Genomic DNA, 12,856 nt, shown 5'->3' with positions numbered 1-12,856 from the left:
GTGAAAGAGACCTTCAGAGCTCTTCAAGGTCTTGATCAGAGCCAGGCTCTCAAAGCAAGCCAACTTAACAAGCATTTGTTAAACACCTCATCAGATTATTTGTTAACTGTTACAAGAACAAAGACATACAAAAAGCAATCCCTACTCTCATGGACTTCACAGTCTAATGAGGAAGACAATATGAAAACTATTGTCTATAAACAAAATATACCCAGGATATGTTTGGGATAATCAACAAAGGGAAGGCACTATTATTATTCAGAATTGGGAAAGCTTTTTTTTTTTTTTTTTTTTGGTAGAAGGTGATATTTTTATATAAGATTTCATACAATTCATGGAATCTAGGGAACAGAGTTGAAGAACTAGGCCTGGTACTGTATGAGAGAAAAAAATGTATAGAGTTGGGAGATAAAGAGTATCATGAGGTAAAACAACGGGTCACATTAGTAACAGATCACATTAGTAAGAGGTACATTATGGTGTAAGAAGTATGGAAAGATAAAGAGGGCTGTGAAGAGTTTTTAAAGACAAGGGCAGATTTTATATCTCATCCTGGAGGTGATGGGGACCACTGCCACTTATTGATTAAGAGTAGATGTGATATTAGAATTATAATTTAGGAATACAAATTTGAATAGATAATGGACTGAACTATGGAGAGATTTGAGGCAGGGAGATCATTCACAATGCTCTTGCAATAGTGTAAGCTTGAGATGATTAGGGCCTGTACCAGATTTACACACAGTGACAGAGGAGAAGAGGTAGTATATGTGAGAGATGCTATGAAAAGAAAATCTATAAGATATGGCAACAGATTTGATATAGGATATGAGAAAGACTGAAGAGTCAAGGAATATATAAAGATTGTGAGCTTGGGTGACTGACAGTATAGTGTTGCCCTCAACAGTAATAAGAAAGTTGGTATCTATTGCAATAAATAGCAGAGCAGTTTGAATTACAATTGGGAGTCTTTGAAATTAGAATGAACACAAGATGGTTGAGCAATCATCACTTCAAGTATAATCTGTGAGTAATATTTTTCACTTATAAAGAAATCCTATCATATTCAGGTTTTCAGAGACTAAAGTAGGAAATCTGAGTTCATCTCTCAATGAATACATTTGGAAATACTTAGCTGTCTAATAAAAATAATGAAAAATGAATATGCAAATCAGGAGGTTTGATGAGAAAAGCTGCTTGGCAGAGAAGAAAGAAGGTTGGAAATGGAGCAAGAGAGCCTGGCTTTAAACCCCAACTGGGTCAACTCCAATGGGTATGACCTTGAGTAAATTACTTAAGCCTCTTCAATCTGTTGTCATGATTAAAATAAGACAATTAGTCTAGTTAATATCCAAGTTCTTTCTCCCAGGTTTACAATCCCTTCCCATTATTGTTACATAGTTACCTATGTAAAACACCTAAAATGATCTTTGTCCCCAAGTGTTTTAAGCAAAAAAATATGACTTTATTCACCTGGTATTAAAAACAATTCTTCTTAGATTGTTAATTAAAATTAACAAACAAAAATGAGTAATTAGTAAATTAGTAAAACAAAACATTTCAGAGACTCAGAAGATCTATAAAAATTAATAGCCAGTTTTATAAGGAAACTTTCATAATCTAAAATTTTAGTTACCAATATGGCTATTACCTGTTTCATAATTATAGGGTTACTAAAATTTGAATTAATTTCAAACATGGAAGAATGTCATCATTTTGAGATGAAAAACACTTATAGGGACATCTTCATTGCTTTCAGTGATATATATTTTTTCTTCTCAAGGATCAAATAGAAAGCTGAGGGCTCCTGTGAGAAGTTTAGACTGCATTTGTCAATGAGTATTACCTTACATGTGTTTAAATTGCATTACAAGAACTATTCACTACCTCATTTCCCAGTAAGTGCATTTAAATCCATATGGAGTACTCACAGGCCTGTATGGTTCATAGTAATTTATCTCAGCAATTGGTATCTCAAACACTAGAACGAGTAATTACACTTTTTGTCATTGCACTGGGTAGCAGGATTTCCCAGTGCTAATGGATTCCAACAATTTTTGGGGCAATTTGTACTTGAATATGTTTATGGAATATTGCAAATATGTTTTATTATAATAAATATTGTTTATTTTATTACAGGAATTTTTGAGTCAGCATTTTTAGGCAAGTTTGTTTTTTTAACTTACACTTTCACAGTATGCAGTTTTGTCATAATTGGTAGAAACTTTACTTCCTTAAAAAAGCATATTTCTGATATGATTTTATATAGACCAGCAGAAAATGGACAAACCAATTAATCTTGAACATGTCAATTGTAACATACTCTCATAGCCTATTAGAATTATAAGGTGCCTCAGAGATCATCTAATTCATTCTCCAACTCAGCTCTAGCCTCTCTGGGCTTCCCTCCTGTCCCTATGTGAGCACCTCCTTCTTATCCCCATTCTTGCTCAGCTCCTATTTATCTGTTGTCCTGACCCATTAGAATCGTTGGAAGGTAAGCTCCATAAAGTCTGAGACTTTCTTTTTGCCATATATGAATTCTCAGCACTTAGGACAGTGCAGAGAGCACAGGATATGCTCAGTAAATGCTTATTCACTTGACTTGATTTCACCGTACAGATGAGTTTAACTGAGACCCAGATGTTAAGTGACTTACTCAAGATGATATAGCTAGGTATTAATAGAGTAGGTATCCCAACATAGGTCTCCAATTTCTAGTCAGTGCTCTTCTTTTTACAACATGATGTACAAACATGAATAAAAAACCCCATGATTTATTAATTATTTTTCCCCCTGGGAAAGCTTGATGACATTTTTTCTAAAAAAGATGATTGATAGTAGATGTTGAAAAGAAAGTACAGTGACTTAAGGAAAATCATGTCTAGTAAGGAAGAAAATAAGCATTTATAGAGCATTTACTGTGTGCCAGGCACTGTGACACTGGGGAGACAGATTCAAACTAAAAACAAAGATATCTCAAAAGAACTTATATTCTAGTTGAAAGAAACAATGCGTAAAAGCTGAAAGGAAGGGAGAGAAGAAGAAGACAAATGAAATTACCTGATTGACATATTTTTGAAAGGAATGGAAGGCCAGCTTGGGCCCTTTCCGTAGACTGGTGACTCTAGGAAAAATTCACCAGTGGAACAAAGGGGTGGGGCAAGTCTTACAGAAAAATTATACAGGTTTAGAAAAGCACATGGATTTTTACATATATATTTAAAATGATAATTGGAAAAAACAAGAGTCATTTAGTACCCATACTGCCTTCTAAGAGTGCAGACAATCTACATGTGCCTCAGTTATTTTGTACAGCACTTGTTTAACTTAGGACTGATCATTTAACCTCTGAATCTCCCGTTTCATTGTCTGTAGACATACTTGATCCCATGGAGAAATTGTTGGTCATTACATGTTGCTCTGATTCACTTGTTTCAGTCACATTCAACTCTTTTTGACCTCATTTGGTGTTTACTAGGCAAAGACAATGGAGAGATTTGCCATTTCCTACTCCAGCTCATTTTACAGAAAAGGAAACTAAGGCAAATAGAGTTAAGTGACTTGCCTAGGTTTACACAGCTAGTAAGTGTCTGAGGCCGTATATGAATTCAGCAACATGAGGGTTGCTGATTCTCGACCTGGTACTCTATACTCTGCACTGCCTCGCTGCCCTGACATTCATCATAGTTTTGAAAATTGTTGTCCTTATTTAAATTCCTCGGCTATTTCTGCCCATTTCATTCTGCATCAATTCATATTACTTAGAACCCTCTAAAGTACTCTTTTGTTATTTCTTAGAATGCAACTACATTCTACCATGTTCATATACTACAATTTGTTCAGTCATTCCCTAATTGATGGGCAACACCTAATATTAAAATTCTTTTCTATTTTCAAACTTTTGTTCAACCCATTCAGGCTCATTATATTTGTTTTACTTGAAACTTTTCCCTCCATGGTATTCCCTTCCTCTTAACTGTGCTTTACCCCCATTGTTGTGGTTTGGGGTGCTAGGAATCCAAAATGCAAGGGAACAGGATAGATCTGCCTCAAAAGAATTCAACCATGCCAGCCTTTTTTCAATCAGAATAGTGAGGTTTTATTACATACCTTCTGGGAGGGCAAGATTCTAAGAATCTGTGTAATTTAATGAGGGTAAGAATGATACTTTTATATAGAAAAAAAAATCTGTGAGAAAATCTGGATGAGATCAAGGAGTGACAAGCAGTCAGGGATGGTCCAGAGGCAAGAGAGGAAGGGTCTAGATGAGACTAAGGAGTAGCAAATAGCTTGGGGGCGGTCCAGACAATGAAAGGCTGGGCTGAGTCTGTGGGTGTTCTTCCTTCATTGCTGAAGAAGCCTATGCCATCAGAGACATGATGACATGACTTGCACTTGGCTTTGTTTTGAGTGAGGGAGGGCTATGTAGGTCACCAGCCTCACTTCTCCTCCAGAGCCATCTGAGTCCAGTGACCAGATATTCATCAGGATGACTGGAGATGACCTAGGATGAGGCAATTGGGGTTAAGTGACTTGCCCAAGGTCCCATGGCTGGTGAGTGTCGAGTGTCTGAGGTGAGATTTGAACCCAAGTCCTCCTGATTCCTGCACTGGTGCTCTATCCACTGCACCACCTAGCTGCCCGGATTGAGTCTGAGGGCCACCATGAAAGGACAGTTGGAAGGATTACACTGGGATGGGCCTGATGCCTCAAGGAAATGTCTGGGCTGAAATGTGTGAGAAAGCTCCAGGACTGAGGGTCTTTCCCTTTTTAGGGTTCAGGTCTCATGACTACATCACCATCTTTGTATGGTGAGTTAGTATATTTCTGTAATGAAAAAAGTTCATGTTTGTGTTTTTAAACCTCACTTTCCAATTAGTGAGGTTCATCTAATTCAAATCCTTTTCACATGTACACATGAACCCATTCCATCTGGTATCCTTCAGCTTGTTGCCCCCTTTACCATTCTCATTATGTCACCTGTCTTCAATCTCTCTCAGTCTACAGAATTCTCTACTGCTTAAGATATAAGCACTTTCCCTCATGCTAAAAAGAAACAAACAAAAATCTCACTTAGTTCTCTCCTTTTTGGTCAAACTCCTCTAGAAGACTGTCTACAATTGATTCCTCCACTTCTTGTACTTTCATTCTCTTTTTAAATCTCTATAATCAGGTTTCTGACTTCATCATTAAACTGAAACTCTCTCTGTTTGTTTTATTAGTACAAAACCTTTTTCATTTAATGTAATTGAAATTCTCCATTTCACCCCTCGCTTGTACTCAAGGGTAAATTGGAAAGACACAGAGAAAACACTGAAAGGAAAACAAGGGAAGAACCTCTTTCCCACAAGTGAGATTTCAAGCAATTGCCATAGAACCCTCTGGGAAATGGAGTCTGGGCATGAAAAGCAAAGCAGCCTGAAGAAATTCAGAGACTTTGAACCCGCTTCTACCTCAGCCCTGATTTCTCAGGACTCTGTCTTTATCCAGGAGGGGAATACAGAAGAGGGGAAAATGGCTCTTGTGTTCTGATAGCCAGGTCCCAGGAATCACTAACTTTTAAGGATGGAGCAGTGAACTTTACCCAACTGGTGACACCTAGACACTGCCCAGAGAAACCTGTACATGGATGTGATCTGGAGAACTATAGAAGCCTGATCTCATTGGGGCTTTCCATTTCTAAACCTGATGTGACCTTCCAATTGGAGTGGGAGGAAGAGCCTTGCATATTCAGCCTTCAGAAAACTGAAGTGAGAAAGGTCCCCATAAATACCTCTCTAGGCTGAGAGAATACACCTGAGGCCCAGGGCTCAGAGTCAAAGCAGAGCTTTTCTGAAGAAATAAGGTCACCAGAAATGTTAATGGAAGGATGTAGAGGAGTGTTTGTACCTGAGGTCCACTTGGAGAGACATAGACAAAAGACAGAAAGGAAGACAAGGAAGAACCCCTTTCTCATGTGAGAGATTTCAAATAATTGCCAATCAAACTTCCCCAAAACCTTACCAAGGAAAGAGGCCCTGGTCACTATTTTTGGTTTATTCATAAATTATTCACCTATTCATAAATCTGATAGGTAAGATGCTCCATGCTCTTCACTTTTCTTATATCCCTCTTTATACCTAGGCCATTTTCACTGTATCTTGGTAAATGCTGTAAGATATTGATCTATGCCCAATTTTTGCCAGACTGCTTTCCAATTTTCCCAACAATTTTTACCAGATAATGAATTCTTATTCCGAAAACTTGTCTTTACATTTGTCAAACACTAGGTTACTATAATCGTTTGCTGCTGTAGATTGTTTGTCTATTGTATTCCACTCATATGACTTTCTATTTCTTAGCCAATACCAAATAGTTTTGATAATTACCACCTTATAATGTAGTTTAAGATTTGGCACTGCTAAACCTCCTTACTTTACCTTTTTTTCCTCTATTTCCTTTGCTATTTTTGACCTTTTGTTCTTCCAAATGAAATTTGGTATTATTTTTTCTAACTCAGTAATTTTTTTTTTTTGTTTGGATTAACAGTAATTTTGTCCTAAGAACAAGTTTGAGGAGCTAGTAATTTTGACTATTATAGATACTCAAATTAACCTCAAAGGTCCTATGATGGAAGATGACATCTGCATTCAGAGACAGGACTGATAGATGTATTGTAAACCCCTCCCCAACCATTTTGAACCCCCAAGACCTGAGAAGGACCTAAAATCTGCATTGGCCAAACAAGAGAGACATTTTGATCGCCTCTGAACTTAACCTGCATAGTGGCATCAGATTAGGATCTTTTGCTGTTTTTGTTTTATCACAAGTGCCTCTGATTGAATAATGTGATTAAGGAGGATGTTTCCCACCCATTGAGGGGCCTGCCTATCATGGGATCTTGATTAGGTGAGTTGTTTTGTAGGAAGGTTCCAAGTTCCTTTTTTTTTTTCTGTTGAGGCACTGAGTCAGAGGGTTATGGCCTCTGGCTCTAAAAAGTGTGTAAATCCTCTGAGGGTGAGGTTTAACTTTGGGGGGGCTTAATTGTAAGAAGATCTGTGCACCAGATGATACTCTGGCAAACTGGTAAGCAGCACGCCCCCACTTTTTTCTAAAAACTCAGATGTTGGTGCTTCCTTCTCTGGTAAAGATAAATGTATGTTAGTGGTCAGGCAGTTTGGAAGTGCTGTCTGTTGATTTTTTTTTTTTTATTTCTCCAAAATTTTGACTGGTTTTCTCTGATACCTATGCTTGATTAAAGTGATTGTTAACCTCTCAAAAGTTGCCTTTCCTTTTATGAATGCAGATCTAAGAACCTGTGATAGCAGGTCCCCCTGTATATGTTGGGGTGCTTATTGTTACAACCTACCATAATGCTTTGCATACATTAGCATAACAGACATGCTTTGCTCTGCTCTCTGAGTCAACTCAAAATTCCACTTACAAGGTCGGATGAAGCTGACCAGGAACACTCTTCTGTATTATGACTGCTGAGGACAAGGCGCCTTGAACCAAACACTATCTTGTATATTGGGACTTCTCTTAGGTTTTCTTATGTTATTTTATGTAATGTTAATAATAAAAGAAATACAGACCTCCTGGATTTATAGTTTCAAATGAAACCTTGACATTCTGTCATGTTATTGTATTTACAACCTATCCCACTAAGAAGTTCCCTTCTCATATTATGGTTAACACATATGAAGACTATAATTTTGGTTGACACAGCCATCCTAAGTTGGGATTGCTCTAAGTATATAAAGGGTTTCCTTCAGCTGTACACCTCTGAGTTCAGAATTATTTTCTGACTCTATCATGCATTGTTCTCTGGCTTAATGAGGATAAATAAACACATTATAGTGCATGTACCTCCAAATTCTGTTTGTTCCTTGTTTAAACCTTTGGTAAGGTAAACCCCATTATTTTTGTTCTTGAACAAATCTTTGCTAAGGGGGAATCCCATTCTGTTTATCCTTGACACAACTATTTGGTTGAGAGGGAAATTGATTCTTTTTGTTTTTGGGACCAAACCTTTGTTAAATGGTTGACAGTTTAGAACAGTGCGCACGTGTGTGTGTGTGTGTGTGTGTGTGTGTTTGTATGTGTGTAATGGTTGAGGGCAAAGAAGAAAATTAAAAAATGAGAAAAAAAGAAAGTTACAGGATAATTTTATTAGTAAGTTGTGCATAATAGATGTGCAATTTCATGTGTAATTGTCTTTTTTTCTCTATTCTATTAGGAAGTGCTTATTTTATTTCGTAAGTTCAGAATAAAATAAAATACAAAAAACTAAACAAAACAAAACAAAACCCAAAACATAACAAAACCTGGATGATCTATCTCCTTTCTTCAAGCATTTTAACTGGCTTTCCCTAGACTTCTTTCCCTCCTCACCTTTGCCTCTGCAAGTCTCAACTAAACTGACACCTTCTCCATGGAGCTTTTTCCAGTCCTTAATCTTAATGCTTTCCCTCTGCTATTATATCCAGTTTTTGCTGGTATTTGACTTATTAGTACACAGCTTATTGTCTCTCCCATTGACTGTAAGGTTAACTTGCATTTCTTTGTAACCCCAGTGCTTAGAACAGTGTCTGACAAATAGTTGGCAATTAATAAGTGCTGACTGTTTCTCTTACCCTTCCTCCATGTGTGTATGCTATTTTCTCATATACATATATGTATAATTGATGTCTTCTTTTTTCAATATTAGTCTCTCTCTATGCAGCGACTGGCTCTTTTTTCCAAAGCCCTTGGTCTCTGAGGCAAGAAATTTCCTTCTGGCAAAGAAATACCCATTTTTACCATGGGTATTTGAAAAATGGATTTGGATACCATATTTTGACAAATGGATAAATGGATACCACGGATTTGATAAATAATCAAAATTATCTGCAAAAATCTATTGTTTTGGAAATTTTTCTTTCTAGTCTGATGACTGAGTATATTTGTGGCTTTTTTGTCTTTCTCAAAGAGTTATAGAAATAATATTTCTGTGCTTTAAGCTAAAAGAGAAGTGGCAAAGAGCACAGTTCCTGTTTTGGGAGATTTGTAGTGCCCCAATTTAAGCTAGAAGTAAGAAGCAGAGAGAAAGCCTTAAAACTGTGCCTTTTGGAATTATATAAGGAAAGGAGCAACAATTACCACAAGACCAGAGGGGCAATTTTTAGCAGCATCAGTATGATGGTAACTGGTAGTGATGCCTTGTAGATAGTACAGGCCAGTAAGATATTGGCTCTCTCTGTTCCCTGCCAAAGGAAGCATTACTGAAGGCAACATGAGGCCAAGGGGTAGTAGCCCTGCTGGGAGCATTAGGATAACATCACTGGATGACATTAGAGTGCTTCAGTATAGAAGGTCCAGTTGTCTCTTCACGTGTATGGCCAGGTTGTACATGTTCCTTAACTCCATGAGTGTGTTCTTTCTACATCTTCCTTCCCTCCCTTCCCTTTTTTTGTTGAGTTTCCTTGTCCACTCTTCACAGGGATAATATGTAACTATTGGGAGAAATTACGCCCTATATTTATGGGGTAAGTGTTTCAGTATAACTTTTTAAATATGCAAATTAATGGCTTTGATCAGAACTTATAATATCCCTTGCTACAAATAAAGGTATGTTTATCAACAGGAGCCCATGTATTTTCTGAGTTAATCTAATTTTATAAAGTAATTTAAGGTTGTATGGCATTTACCTAGGAGACTCACATGTGTATTAGTGGGCTAGCCCCAATGTTTTTTTCTCAAGGTTTTATTGAGAAAGAATGTCTTGATTTTTTAGATGAATTTTCTTTTTTAAATATAATTTGTCTGTTTATTTATAGGTTTTCACATTCACTTCTATAAGATTTTGAGTTTTAAATTTTCTCCTCCCTCTCCTTCTGCTTCCCCAAGACTGCATGCAATCTGACATAGGCTCTACTTATACGTTCACATTAAATATATTTTCACATTAGTCATGATGTAAAGAATTAGATTTTCCATTATGAATCTTTTACAATTGTCTTGGGTCCTTGCATTGCTTAGAAAAGCTAAGTCTATTTAATTTAGTCATCACACAATGTGGCTTTTAGGATGTACAATGTTCTTCTCATTCTGCTCATTTCACTTAGCCTCAGGTCATATAAGTCTTTCCAGGTTTTCCTGATGCCTGCCTGCTCAACATTTCTTATAGTACAACAGTATTTCATTACATTCATATAGCACAACTTGTTCAGCCATTCCCCAATTTCTAATTCTTTGCCACCATAAAAATGCTATAAAATTTTTCGTGCATGTGGGTCCTTTTTCCATTTTTATGATCTCTTTGGGATACAGACCTAGAAGTGGTATTGCTGGGTCAAATGGTATGCACAGTTTGATTGCCATTTGAACATAGTTCTAAGTTGCTCTCCAGAACAGTTAGACCAGTTCACAACTCCAGCAACAATGCATTAGTTCCAATTTTCCTACATCTTCTCTAGCATTGGTCATTTTCCTGTTTTGTAGTATTAGCCACTCTGATAAGTGTGGTATAGTACCTCAGAGTTGTTTTGATTTGCATTTCTCCAATCAAGAGTGATTTAGAATTTTTTTTACATGACCATAGATAGCTTTAATTTCTTCCTTTGAAAACAGCCTGTTCATATCCTTTGATCATTTATCAATTGGAGAATGACTTGTATTCTTATAAATTCAACTCAGTTCTCTATGTATTTTAAAAATGAGGCATTTATCAGAGACATTGGCTGAAAAAATTGTTTCCTAGCTTTCTGTTTCCCTGATAATCTTGATTGCCTTGACTTTGTGCAAAAATTTTTCAATTTAATGTACTATCTATGTCTTTCTCTCCATCTTATCCCTTCTCTTTTTTGCTTTTCTCCCTCTTTTCTCTCCTCACTTTTTTGCTTTTCTCCCTCCTTTCTCTCCTCACTAGAGTTTTGCTTTCAACAACTGCCTGTCTCAATCTGCCCTCTCTTCTACCAGCCCCCTCCCTTTTCCCCCCTCTTTTCCCTCTTATTTCTTATAGGGTAAGTTAGATTTCTCACTGATTATGTTAGTGGCAGTGGGATCAAGTGTCAGTTTTCAAATTCAGCTGTCTGACTGGACTTTGACTCCTCATAAGGTCATGAGATTTCCAAATTCCATTCCCAAACATTTTTGTTAATGCAAATTTGGAAATGTTTGCTTGAACCTAGTGGTAAGATCTGATGAAATCACTGAGTCATATTAACCATCTGAACTGTATCTAAGAACTACTGTGTTTGCACCCAGTCACAGATAGGTTAAGAATTTAAGAATGACCTAAGACTGAAAGAAGATTCAGGTACGTAGCTCACATGACGGTTGGCTTAATAGATATGTTTGATATAAATCTTTCTATTATATTTGTATTTTTGTCCATTAGAAAAGAACATACATGTGTGTACACATACATGTACACTTAATCTTGATATTGTTGAGTCCATTCCTTAATTCATGGGATTAGGTCTCATTTAAACAGAAGAGGGGGAATTTTTCCTCATAGGTAGGGAATTGAATCAAGATTTTAATTAGTTTTAGCCACATTAACCATATACCAGATTAAGAAGATGAGTATCCCCACACACAAAAGAGACAGGGCTATGGGATAATTAACACTACTAATAATAGCTGAGGTTAACCAAATACTTTCTATACGTTATCTGGTTTAATTCTTACAACAACTCCATGAGGTAGGTGTTATTATAATCCAAATTTCATAGATGAGGAAAATGAGGCTTAGAAATGTCAAATAACTTGGTCAGGTGAGTTAGGGATCTGGTAAGTGTTTTAGGCAGGAAACATTAGTCTGAGAAGCATATACAACTTGTCATTTTCCTGAATGTGCCGTACTGTTGGTTGGCATGGATAACTGCTTGAGTGACTATAAATGGTTAGATCCTCATCACTGAAAAAGTTCAACTAACTGGGTATTAGGATCTCCAAATGTTCCAAATATTTATTCAAGAAGGACCTAAGTGCTTACTGGGTTCACGCTACTGGTGTAGGTACTAGGAATAAAAAACAAAATAAACCAAACAACACAAAATCCAAACATACCAGGAACAGAGCAAATCTTATTTGCAGGGAGTAGAATGAATGAACCAAGCCCAGCCCAGATCATCCATTAGAGCACATCGTCCTGACCTGCTTTACTCTTTGGCATCCTGATTGTCCTAATTGCTATCTTTTCCTCCTCCCTACCTACTAAATTGTACTCTACTATATTTCTTCAATATTTGGTACTGGCAATTATTGACCTATTGAATATCAGTTAATCAGATATACTACCTTGTGCTAATGTGTTATTTATTTCAAAGAATGACTTTAATTGTGGCCACCACATTATGATTTAAGAGAACTGTTATTAACATCTGCCTCTTCCTCTCTATTACCAGAACAACCTTCAAAATTTAGATCTTTGTAGCTCCTGTACTAGAATAGGGCAACAGTTTTCCTGGCTCTCCTTCCTCTAATACACTTAAATCAACCCTGTATACCTCTCAAAGATTACTTTTCCTAAAGCTTTGAACCTTGCTTATTCCTTCCCCATGTAAAAAACTTCAAATAGCTCATCATTATCTATAATATAGATTCCAAATGCCTTAAGCTAGTATGCAAAGCCCTCCATAATATGCCTTCAAATGATATTCACAGCCATAAAACTATTCTTTGTTCACCTTCATGTGCTGGTCATAAAGAAATCTTAGATAAGTTAACTCCTTTAGACCTAACTTGTCTTACCTATAAAGAAAAAAAATGAGGAAATTGGATGAGATAATTTTTAAAGACCCTTTCAACTCTAATATTTTGTATTCTGTGACATTGAATGATTAGAGAATATCCCCAACACTCCATCCTCTTATAGATAATCTTGATT

The sequence above is a fragment of the Notamacropus eugenii genome, chromosome 6, assembly GCF_028372415.1.
Source record: "Notamacropus eugenii isolate mMacEug1 chromosome 6, mMacEug1.pri_v2, whole genome shotgun sequence".
Lineage (NCBI taxonomy): Eukaryota > Metazoa > Chordata > Mammalia > Diprotodontia > Macropodidae > Notamacropus > Notamacropus eugenii.
The sequence above is the reverse complement of the archived record's forward strand: the minus strand, read 5'-3'. Positions refer to the sequence as shown.